Source organism: Anabrus simplex, chromosome 5 (genome assembly GCF_040414725.1).
Source record: "Anabrus simplex isolate iqAnaSimp1 chromosome 5, ASM4041472v1, whole genome shotgun sequence".
Taxonomy (NCBI): domain Eukaryota; kingdom Metazoa; phylum Arthropoda; class Insecta; order Orthoptera; family Tettigoniidae; genus Anabrus; species Anabrus simplex.
The window spans coordinates 318,441,330-318,454,588 of NC_090269.1; positions in this window are offsets into that span (position 1 = coordinate 318,441,330).

Genomic DNA, 13,259 nt, shown 5'->3' on the forward strand with positions numbered 1-13,259 from the left:
TCCTCATTTGAAGCCCGACAACTTTATGGTACGTAGTTCAGTGAGTTTGTTGCAGAGTTTCAAAGTTATGCGAAATGTGGGACACGGTGATAATTTCTCTTCCCTAGCAATGAGTCATGTTATCTGTGGTGAGCCGTGTAAGCATCTCTCAGTATGTGGCGCGGTCCCTTTGTCAGAAGTGCTACTGTCTGACAATGTAGTGTAATGCAGAGCCAGCGAGGCGATTAGCTCGGGTCGTGAGACCTGGCATTGATGTATGACTCGCAATCAATCAATTGTTTAGCTTATAGATTGGAATTGATCACAGCGACGCTTACGTAGGCGTGATTCAGGATTATCTGTCAATTTCTGCTCGAGAAGAGAGGGGATTCCCAAAGTAATTCATCCCTTAGTATAGTAATGAATGGACGACAACGAAGAATAGAATGTTGACCATGAATACTGTACGTCTCTTACTATTGCTCACTAAAAAAATGTACGCTTTCAACATGTACACCCGACCGGGTTCCAAGGTACGGAGATTTCTTTTATACAGCTTCCCCTGAAGATTACCTGAAAGATGGTTGATTATCTACGAGGATCAGTTTCGAGCTCAAAATGATACCCAGGAGAGGTTGTCGGATTACTGAAAGACGGAAAGGAGTCTCTTCAACACCTTATACCATACGATCTTGGGTGAGACATTCCGTTTTTATAGCCTACAACAAAATTCTAAAACTCAGCTAATAGGTCACTCAAAATGATTCTAGTCCCTCTGCCATCTGATAAAGAAAACGGGATATCGAAAATGACACTGAGGCTCTCTAAACTGCACTGGATCAAAATAATTCAGCATGTCAGATTATTATTATTATTATTATTATTATTATTATTATTATTATTATTATTAATTATTATTATTATTATTATTATTATTATTATTATTATTATTAATTATTATTATTATTATTATTATTATTATTATTATTATTATTATTATTATTATTATCCCAAAAGGAGAATTCGTACGAGGTTAAGTTGGATGATCTAACGGACAACATGCATAGCTGATTACACGGTCATGGAACACTTCATTAGTTGCAGCAAATAAATTTAGTGTTGGGAATGAGAGCCGAGCGCTATCACTGAGCTCTCGCCATGTTGGCCGTGGTTCGAACCCCGGCCAATGCACATGGAACTGTTGAAATGAAGTATCACGCCCGTGCGTGGTTTAACAGCTGAATGTTCCCTGGTTATGATCACGATATCAAGCTAGTAGCTCCCTCCCCGGTCTGTTGTAAGTAGCACTACCCCTCCCTGCCTTCTGCAGGAAGTTTCTGAAAATAGTGAGGGAAGTAACAGATTCAAGTATAAAATGAGTCGAATAAGTTGGCCGTGCTCGTAGAGGCGCGCGGCTGTGAGCTTGCATCCGGGAGATAGTAGGTTCGAATCCCACTATCGGCAGCCCTGAAGACGGTTTTCCGTGGTTTCCCATTTTCACACCAGGCAAATGCTGAGGCTGTACCTTAATTAAGGCCGCGGCCGCTTCCTTCCAACTCCTAGGCCTTGCCTATCCCATCGTCGCCATAAGACCTATCTGTGTCGGTCAGTGTTGGCTACTGAATGCATGATTCGAAGCAGTGGATCGATTCATTCAAGTGTCCGAGTGAATCGATTCACAGGAACGGCGAGCTCACGGCACACGATTCAGCTTACTCCCAGCGGACAGTGCTGAGTGGCGCACTCACTCGACGTCGACGGGGAGCGGAGCTTGCGCTGCAGCGAGACAGTGAATCATGGCACATCGAAAGAATCGTGAACGAGCGCGGCTCAGTGAGACTTGATACACACGGCTCCTTATCGGCTCACTGGACACGCGGAGAGCCGAGCTTCCGCTGCAGCAAGACATACAGTGAGCCATGGCACACGGAAAAATTCGTGAACGAGCCGGCTCAGTGAGACACAAGATACGCACGGCTCCTTATCGGCTCACTGCAGCGAGACATACAGTGAGCCATGCTACAATGAAAGTATCGTATGATATAATGGACTCTCGAGCTCAGCTCATTTGAAAATATACCCATTTGCATTCACTGTCCTCTTCTTACAGGGAGGTTTAAATAATAGATGGATTTATTTGCAGTGTTAAAAAGGTATTCACAACATAATTCTGAAGTAGCTAGTAAGTAGGTAGGCTATTAGGTTATACTATTTATTAGTTTAATGAATCTTAGTATTATAACTTAGTTGACATTTGACAGTTAAACTCGACTCTAGCCTGCCCTATGAGTCATGCTCATGACCACTCAAAAGTACCTGTTTTATATTGGGAAGAACGGCTCAGTATTTTCTCAGTTCATATGTCACATCGTTGCACAAGACTTCAATCATATGTGGAGAGACGCAATAACAGTATGTTGAATCAGAAAATCAGCGGGCAACTGTCCATCTCGGGTAGCCTATACAAAATATGACGATTTAAAAAATCCTCAGCTGATAGGAAAATACATATTTTCAAAAATGAATGAGCGAGTTGTCGTGCGGTTAATATCGCGTGGCTATGCGCTTGCATTCGGGAGATGGTGGGTTCGAATCCCACAGTCGGCAGCCGTTAAGATGGTTTTCCGTAGTTTCCCCATTTTCACACCAGGAAATGCTGGGACTGTACCTTAATTCAGGCCATGGCTGCTACCTTCCTAATCCTAACCTTTCCCAACCTGCGTCGCCGGAAACCTTCGATGTATTAGAGTAACTAGCATTTTTTCTAAGAAAGGAGTTCATAGTATGAAGACCAGATGGCAGCTGCGAGCCCTGAATGCTGTTGCTGCTGTCTTACCAGCACATACTACACAGATGCAGTAGGAGCGGTGACCAATGAGCCGTGAATCGGATCACTGTGTCGATTCAGTAACGTGAACGGAATGAAATGAATCGATTCAGTAAAATGAATCGAATGTGTCATCACTAGTGTCGGTGCGACGTAAAGCAAATAGCAAAAAAAAAAAATAATAAAAATAATAATAATAATAATAATAATAATAATAATAATAATAATAATAATAATAATAATAATAATAATAATAATAATAATGTTACCGTGTTTTGGTGGTAGGTAGAGGTGAAAGAAGGTGCGGGCGTGAATGAGTCTCAAACTACGGAATCAAAGTTACTGTAAAATTTAACAAGGTTATATTTTCTTTTCAAAATTAAGTAATAACAAAGAACAGGTACTTAGTAGCCGAAACACAATTTGAAATGTACAATTACAGAGATTACAGAATTTGGGCTTCGAGCCCTGAGTTCACAATTCGTGAGCAACTAGCCCAACTTTCCGATATACAAATTTTAACCAAGGGGCAGAAGACCCCAATCAAACCCTGGAGCACTTGCTCCGAATTACACAGTAAAGCCTCCTCGAGGCATACAAAAATTGAATTCCAAAAGCGCAATCTGCTCTCAAAGTGTAAGCCAATCACAGGCCACACCAAACTTCACCTTCAAGCTGTCCTCTAAGGACATATACACAGGAGTAAAATACCCAACCTACTGAGGTCTATTAAATGAAAAAGAAGGTTAATTAAATGACCTCTAAAATAACAATTTGGGGAGGAGGCAAACTTGCACTCCTAGTACACTTTGATTAAGACCTACTTGGCACTAGGCCGTTAACACAAGGGCTAATCCCATACTAAAGAGGTGACTTAAGAAGAGAACACTTTGTTTTATATTAACGAAGAATAGGTTGAGAAAATAAGTTCACCTCAAGACAATGTGAGTGGGAGCTCGAGAGGGTTAGCACTCTCTATCCCAATATGTCGTTTTACAAGAGAATAGATGAAAAGAGAAGTTACATTTTAGGAAAAGGTTACATGGTTGAACGCTTAGAACCCGCCCCGAAAGTTAAACTGCTGAGCTAGCAAAGGAAGAAGTTATTAATCGGCCATTACCTTGTGTTGAACGGCTGGAGAAGAAAGAGGCGCTTCCCGCCCCCTGCTATGTACTTAACACACTGAAATATGGAACAGAAGTGGCCCGGAGACCCAAAAATCAGCAGTTTAAATACTCTCGCGGAAGTTTCTAGGCGTTAGGGGAAAGAAAACACCCTCCCACAAACTCTTTATTGGATAGGACCCCGCAACAGATTCAAGTTGGGGGAAGATACATCTGATTGGATAGAAATTAATTGAAGAAATTCGGGATTGGATACATTCATAACAAGGGGAAGAAAGGGGTAAATATTGCCAACTTAAACAATGATAGAAAAAAATTTAACAAGGAACAAACTCTTGAAATTAAATTTTCTCCAAAAAATAGTTCTTTGACTCCGCACTAGGTTGCACTATTGTAGATCTTCAGTAGTGTCCTCTAGAAGAGAAAGTTCACACTTCTTACTTCAAGCGAAACAAAAACACATCAAAAGTGACACAGTTCTAAAACTCAAAATTTTCCACATGGTGACATCTTCTGAGAAGGTAGAGAATTAATAGAGTAGATAAAGTTCAGAGTTCCTCCAGCAGAGGAGTTTCAAAAGGCGCACATTTTAAATTAGCGGCGTGGAGGTGTACCACCCGGTACAGACCTCCCCCCCCAAAAGTTCCACCAGGGGTGACACATGAAATAGTTTGAAAACAAAGTCCAAGTTTTGATGTTGATATTAAAATAAATTGCAGAAGTATTTGAGAAATTCTTAATTCAGTTCCAAAATTTTTGTTGTAATTGGTAACGTAAGGTTTTTATGTTTGTAGAAGGCGAATTTCTGAAGATAATCTTTTAAAATGTGATGAAAAATTTTGCAATGTCCACCAAATTTGTTGTTGAATTCCCAAGTGTAGTCATCTCTTATAGTGGCTGTCCTTGTAGTTGATGTAGGCTAAGTTGGATGGCCAGACCGGCCGTTGCAGCTTGCGTCCAAAGGAAGCCGCTCGGACCCCTCAAGTACCCTGAGATACCGCTCGCCCGCACTATGAGGGGAGCAGGGGTGTTGAAACACGCCGCGCCCGCGGGGAAGGTATACAGGCTGCGGGCAAGTAGCAGGTCGTGCGCCGCACATCAGCCTTGGCCGGGAGGAGAGCTCCGGCTCGCCGTGCACATGTCGTCCTCGCTGGGGCCGAGGGGGCCCATCCTCGGACCCAAACGCGGCACAGCGCCGCGCGGCTGCGGGGGCACTGAAACATTAAAGCTAGGCGGCAGAATTGTGTTGGACCATCATGTTTCTTTGAGGGCACAGGCTAGGTGAGGAGGTTGAGGGGTCAGCGGCGTGCAGATATCCATGGCATTTACTCAAATTACGCCACAGTGTGTATGAAGCAGGAGACGGGAGCGTGGTAATGGCCGAGGCAAGGACAGAATGGCAGTTTAACGGATCGGGGAAGGTTTTACAAGAGGATTACATATAAGACCAAAATATTATAGAAGGGGCAGAAAGCCTTAAAAGTTGAACTCAAAAAAAAAAAATATATATAACCTTCATATTCCTTTCAAATTATATGAAGCAAGTTGACACAAAATTTACACTGGTTTCACCTGTGACAGGTGAACCCTAAATATCCTCTCGGTGGCTGGATTGCTTACTAACAACGTAACTGGCGTAAGAAAATCAAGAATGATACAAGGCCCATGAAATGTGGGGGCAAGCTTGCCCGCGGGAACAAAATTCTTGACCATCACCTGGTCACCTACCTTCAAGGGGGTGGGTCTCCGTCCACGATCATACCTTTCCCTAACCTTTTCATGAGACACTTTAAGATTGGCTTTAGCCTTCTTCCAAAGATCTTTAATGTTATCCGGATCTATTGTCTCGGGTAGAATGTCACTCAGAGACCAGAGGTTAGAGAGCGGCGAGTTGGGAACAAACTTGAACATCAAAGAAGCTGGAGTAAACTTGTGAGATTCATGAACCGCCGAATTCAAAGCAAAAGCTAACCAATGCAGGGACGTGTCCCACCTGGAATGATCATCATGATGATAGGCAATCAGTGCGGACCTGAGATTACGATTAACCCGTTCAGCCAGGGATGGTTGAGGGTAATGCGCCGAAGTAGTTACATGAGAGATGGATAAGTCAAAACAGAATTTACGAAATAAATTAGATGTAAAAGCCTTAGCATTATCAGATACAATATATTGGCACGGACCAAAAGAAGCAAAAATAGAATTTAGGCAAGTAATGGTGGACTGAGCGGTAGCCAGCTTAGTCGGAAATAACCAGGAAAATCTGGTAAAACCATCTACACACACAAGGATGAACTTGTTGGCATTACCCTTTGACTGGGGGAATGGTCCTACATAATCAATATACAGGCGTTCCATGGGGCGCGATGCTTGATGCGAAGACAAAAGGCCTACCTTGGTGGACATGGTGGGTTTACTGAGCAAACAAGATTTACAAGCTTTTACAAGTTCACGGATTTCACCGTCCATACCTTTCCAGATGAACATTTCACGAATCTTTTCACGAGTTTTAAAGATACCCAGATGCCCTCCTAATGGGGTTTCATGATAATACTTGAAGATCATAGGCACAAGAACAGCTGGAACGACAACTTTCATCATCTTATCATGCCTCGAAGGGCAACATAAAACACCATTCCTCAGAACATAAGGGACAACATGTTCCCCAGAAGAAAGGGTTTCCATTATCGGAGCCAGCGTCGGATCTTCACGTTGGTATTTCTCAATGTCCCTAAAAAGCATGGGAGCATCTGTTAAGATGGCATTAACACCAGATAGCATGGACTCGGGGGGTGATGAACTGTCGACCTGTTCATGGTTCTCAACGTCGTCTGAAAACATACGGCTGAGTCCATCGGCAACAACATTTTCGGTACCTCTAATATGCCTGACATCAAATTGGAAGGCAGAAATACGGATGGCCCAACGGGCTATACGACCAGTACGACGCGGCCTACCTAAGACCCAGCTTAGGGCTTGATTATCTGTTTCCAGGTCGAATTTGACATGTTCCAGATAGAGACGGAACTTTTCTAAGGCAAATAAGACTGCCAACCCTTCGAGCTCATAGATGGAATACTTGGCTTCTTGAGCCGATAGAGTCCTAGATGCATAGGCGATGGGTCGCCTCCCTAGTTCAGTCTCTTGAAGAAGGACTGCAGCTACAGCTGACGATGACGCGTCCGTTTGGACGATGAATTTCTTTTAGAAATCAGGCATAGCAAGGACAGGGGCATTACAGAGAGCTAATTTCAGATCTTCAAAAGCGGCTTGTTGAGAAGGTCCCCACTCAAATTTGATGCCTTTCCTACGAAGAAGGTTTAAGGGCGCCGCTCTATTAGCAAAGTTAGGAATAAACTTTCTGAAGAAATTCACCATACCAATGAACCTGGCGATACCTTTAATGTCCTTGGGAGGTTTAAAATCACGGATGGCCAGTGTTCTAGAATGATCGACTGCTACCCCATCGGGTGACACAATATGCCCTAGGAATGACATAGAGGGCTTAGCAAAGGCAACCTTGGACAACTTAACAGTTAACCCCGCCTTACGAAGGCGATCGAGAACTTCTCGCAGATGATCTAGATGTTCTTCAAAAGTCTCTGAAAATACGACGACATCATCTAAGTAGTGATATAAGTACTCGAATTTGATGTCGGAGAAGACCCTATCTAGTAGCCTAGTGAGCACAGCTGCTCCGGTGGGGAGCCCGAAAGGCACGCGGTTGTATTCGTATAAATTCCAGTCCGTAGCAAACGCTGTAAGATGTTTAGACTCTTCGGCAAGGGGAATTTGATTATAGGCCTGATTCAAGTCCAAGATGGTGAAGAACTTGGCCTTACGAAACCATGAAAAACAAGAATGAAGGTCAGGAAGGGGCACAGATTGCAACACCACCTTCCGATTGAGAGCCCTGTAATCAATGACAGGCCTGAAGCCTCCTTGGGGTTTCGGGACTAGAAAAATAGGCGATGAATACGCCGACTTAGAGGGCCTAATAATACCATCCTTCAACATCTGGTCGATAATTTCTTTCAGAGCCTTCATTTTAGGTGGAGATAGCCTATAAGGTGGAAAACGGACAGGAATCGAATCCGTGACCTCAATTTTGTATTCAATAAGGTCAGTAACACCAAGAGTATCAGAGAACACCTCGGGAAACGACTGACACAGTTTGCGAATACTATTAGCCTGCTCCTCAGGTAGATGTCTAAGGTCTAACAACATCTCATCCTGGGTAGGCGAAATAGAAGAACATGACACAGAATTACACTTTAATAGGGGTATTTTACAATTGGAAGCAAATTTGAATGTGCACGACCTAGACTGGAGATCGAGCACAAGACCAGTGTGAGAAATAAAGTCCGCTCCCAATATAATGGGGCTAGACAATTGCTTGGCCACAAACAATTTAACTTTCCATGTAAACTTAAAAACACGAATTTTGACCAGTAAGGAACCTAGAATTTCTAATGGAGATGAATTAGCCGAAACGTATTGAACAGGAGAAGAGACATAGTCAGGAAGTTTACAAACCGTTTTCAATTTAGAATACCATTCAGCCGAAATAATCGAACAAACACTGCCTGAATCTAAGAGAGCTGTTATAGGCTCGTTATTTAACTCAATCTTAAGAAAAGGAACAGGTGCGGGGGTATCCGCCGCCATCCTAAGACACTCTTTGGGACCTTCAAAAGATGAATTTGAAAATTGCACGTTCCCTGAATTTACAACCTGTTTACCCGGGGCTGAGTCTCGGGAAGATGGATTAGTCGACTCAGCCGAAGCCACTAGTCACTTTTTATTATTGGCATAGGTGGAATTTGCACCAGAAGTTGAGCAGGAGGGGGTGCTATTCGAGTTTGGGCAATTCTTGGCGATATGTGAGAAAGCCCCACATTTAAAACAGCCTTGTGCTGAACCAGCTCCATTATTTGCCCTACTAGACTTGATCAGTGGACACTTATTGCGCAGATGGTCGGGCGACCCACAAGCATAACATTTACGGGGTGTGACTGGTCGGCGAGGTGGAGGCCGAGTATTACTAAACGAAGGAGGGGGTTCTTTCGCGACACGCAAAGAATCGGCGTATCTAACTCCTTCCGCTGAGACGGCCAATGCTTCAAGTTCAGAAAAAGTTTGCGGGCACGCCGCGAAACACAAATATGACCTGTAGGGTGGTGAAATCCCTTCCACAATAGCTTGTACAATTTGATCCTCAGGGAAGTGAAGAGCAAACACCCTGGTATAAAACTTAATGTCTTGTATGAAATCAGCCAAGTTTTCATCCAAGCGCTGTACCCGATAATAGTACTTCTGAATAAGGGAGGACCTAGCCCTAGCAGGGATGAAGTTAGCTAGCAAATGGGCATGGAAATCCTCAATAGATGATTGCTCGGCAATGGCTCTTACGATTTTATCAGAAAGAATACCAATAGCATACGGATAGATAATCTGCAAAATTTGACATGGAGAAAGAGAAAACACAAGAGCATGATCCTGAAATTCAACTAGAAATCTTAAAAAGGAAATTACATCACTGGTGGTATTAACGGAAAACTTAGAGATCCCTCTGAGCAACATTGCCAATGGATGAGGCAAGCTGCTAAACCCGGGTGACATAGTCGGTAAAGGTTTTAATGGCAAGGAAGTTAATTCAGAACGGATGTTACTCAACGATGCACGGCGTTCAGGCTCGTTGTCCAATGGGGCAGAGATAGTTTGAGCAGCAACGGTTATCCTATTAACGTCTCCCTTGGGAGGCGCTTCCTCACTACCTGCATTCACAATGGTGGGTTGATCAGATTTTGGAGGAACTTCCCCAGTCAACAATAAAGTGACCTTACTAGATAATTCGGAAATATTTTCCAGGAGCGTACTAGCTTCCTTCCTCTGAACGTCATTCAGTTTTAGAGACAACAGATCGTTAACCCTATTCGAAAAATGATATAGCCTGCCTTGCACACGCTTAATTTGATTAGGAGACGGATCATTTTCATCAAAAAAACTAACTACAGAAGCTAGCCCAGTAATATTCTCGACGATCGTGGAAAGAGAGTCATCAATTTCTTTCTCTCCCAAATTGGGGATGGAAATGGGCAAATCTAGGGACTCTCTAAGCTTGTTAGTGTCTACTGCAACCGTGCCTCCAGATTGTACATTTCTAATAGTCAATTCATATATCAACTCCTCCTTGCGCAAATAATTAAGATGGGGAACATCGCGAGGGCCTGGCATGATGACAAAACAATTTTGAAAAAGTCAAAAAATTCCAGCAACTGAGAAAATGGTTAGAGTTCGGATCAAAACAATGTGTAGCCGTCAAAAGGGGCTAAATTGAGACCCATTCAACCACGCTCTGCTACCACTTGTTACCGTGTTTTGGTGGTAGGTAGAGGTGAAAGAAGGTGCGGGCGTGAATGAGTCTCAAACTACGGAATCAAAGTTACTGTAAAATTTAACAAGGTTATATTTTCTTTTCAAAATTAAGTAATAACAAAGAACAGGTACTTAGTAGCCGAAACAGAATTTGAAATGTACAATTACAGAGATTACAGAATTTGGGCTTCGAGCCCTGAGTTCACAATTCGTGGGCAACTAGCCCAACTTTCCGATATACAAATTTTAACCAAGGGGCAGAAGACCCCAATCAAACCCTGGAGCACTTGCTCCGAATTACACAGTAAAGCCTCCTCGAGGCATACAAAAATTGAATTCCAAAAGCGCAATCTGCTCTCAAAGTGTAAGCCAATCACAGGCCACACCAAACTTCACCTTCAAGCTGTCCTCTAAGGACATATACACAGGGGTAAAATACCCAACCTACTGAGGTCTATTAAATGAAAAAGAAGGTTAATTAAATGACCTCTAAAATAACAATTTGGGGAGGAGGCAAACTTGCACTCCTAGTACACTTTGATTAAGACCTACTTGGCACTAGGCCGTTAACACAAGGGCTAATCCCATACTAAAGAGGTGACTTAAGAAGAGAACACTTTGTTTTACATTAACGAAGAATAGGTTGAGAAAATAAGTTCACCTCAAGACAATGTGAGTGGGAGCTCGAGAGGGTTAGCACTCTCTATCCCAATATGTCGTTTTACAAGAGAATAGATGAAAAGAGAAGTTACATTTTAGGAAAAGGTTACATGGTTGAACGCTTAGAACCCGCCCCGAAAGTTAAACTGCTGAGCTAGCAAAGGAAGAAGTTATTAATCGGCCATTACCTTGTGTTGAACGGCTGGAGAAGAAAGAGGCGCTTCCCGCCCCCTGCTATGTACTTAACACACTGAAAGATGGAACAGAAGTGGCCCGGAGACCCAAAAATCAGCAGTTTAAATACTCTCGCGGAAGTTTCTAGGCGTTAGGGGAAAGAAAACACCCTCCCACAAACTCTTTATTGGATAGGACCCCGCAACAGATTCAAGTTGGGGGAAGATACATCTGATTGGATAGAAATTAATTGAAGAAATTCGGGATTGGATACATTCATAACAAGGGGAAGAAAGGGGTAAATATTGCCAACTTAAACAATGTTAGAAAAAAATTTAACAAGGAACAAACTCTTGAAATTAAATTTTCTCCAAAAAATAGTTCTTTGACTCCGCACTAGGTTGCACTATTGTAGATCTTCAGTAGTGTCCTCTAGAAGAGAAAGTTCACACTTCTTACTTCAAGCGAAACAAAAACACATCAAAAGTGACACAGTTCTAAAACTCAAAATTTTCCACATGGTGACATCTTCTGAGAAGGTAGAGAATTAATAGAGTAGATAAAGTTCAGAGTTCCTCCAGCAGAGGAGTTTCAAAAGGCGCACATTTTAAATTAGCGGCGTGGAGGTGTACCACCCGGTACAAATAATAATAAAGAAACACTGATAGGATATCAAACACCAACTTCTAAGTCCAGCAATGGAGTTGATGAAGCGCTTGGTATTCTGAACTCCGATGTTGATGGCCTTGAGAGTGTAACACAACCATTCAGATGGCACCAGACCTTGTGCGAAAAGGAGTGTCAATAATAATAATAATAATAATAATAATAATAATAATAATAATAATAATAAACCTTGGGTCCCTTGCTTCCGTCCGAAATTTTATGAACCGTTGTTATCCTGAGTCGTTTCAGCTTAAGAGATATTTTACTTTCCACGTCATCTTCGATAGGTCTGCATTAAGTGTAGGCGAATTAAATTATCAATGACATATAGTTAGAAAATATATTTTGAAATACTGATTATTTTTATTTTAGGGTTAAATGTTCCTGCTCCTCCTTAGCCTCTTTAAGGAAATGTAATTACTTTCGCCATACCACGACTGTTAAAGCTTCAGGAACCTTCTACGCCCTGAGTCTATGAGTCTACGGCCCCTTCTCCAATGCTGACAGGATAAATTTGTTATAAAGTTTTATCGAGAATGGACTTGATAGGGAAGGGCTAGGAGTGGGAAGGAAGCAGCCGCGATCTTACATAAGGTACAGCGCCAGAATTTGCCTGGTGTGAAAATGTGAAACCACGGAAAACCATCTTCAGGGCTGCCGACAGTGAGGCTCGAACCAACTATCTCCCGAATGCAAACTTACAACGGAGCGGCAGTAACCACACGGCCATCTCGCTTAGTAATTATTACTTATCAATTGTTAGTTTAGGATTCAAAGACTTCACAAGTGAAAAATGGGTGTTTGACATGTTACCACTGTTTCGGTGATTATTGTCCGATTATTGAATTGTTAGTTGTCAATATTCTTTATCTCGAGTAACCGACTGTATCTTTTTACTTCAATAATCACCACATTTTTAAGACTTTGGTTATATAAATGCGAAATTCGTGTAGTAGTAGTAGTAGTACATTCAAATATTCGCGACTAAATTTACCACGATATTACCTTTGTCCTAAACTACACGCAACCTCTCTCTCTCTCTCTCCAGCTTATCCCAGGTATTTCAAGGGTCACTAGAGCCACCTTTGTGAGTGTAAGGCCAGATGCCCTTGCTGATGCCACGTGGTTTTCAAGTGAAATTCCTAGCATTGATCAAGCATGAACCGAAATTCAACTGTCCGGATGGCAAGCCAACAGGTAAGCCACTACGGTTATCAGTATTACGCCCCTCTCTGTGTTAAACTACAGTGTATTTTAATTCACCTTACGGGCCTAAACTCGGTTGAGATGAAAATGAGTCTTACGTTTATTTGACCGTCACCAGACTATGTGCAGACAGCAGGCAAAGAAATATTCGTTGTACACACTAACCATTTAAAAGAGGACGAGTTATTGCGACGTTGAAAGTACACTAGCTCCTCAGGGCTTAGTCAAGCAATAACCGCACTTTA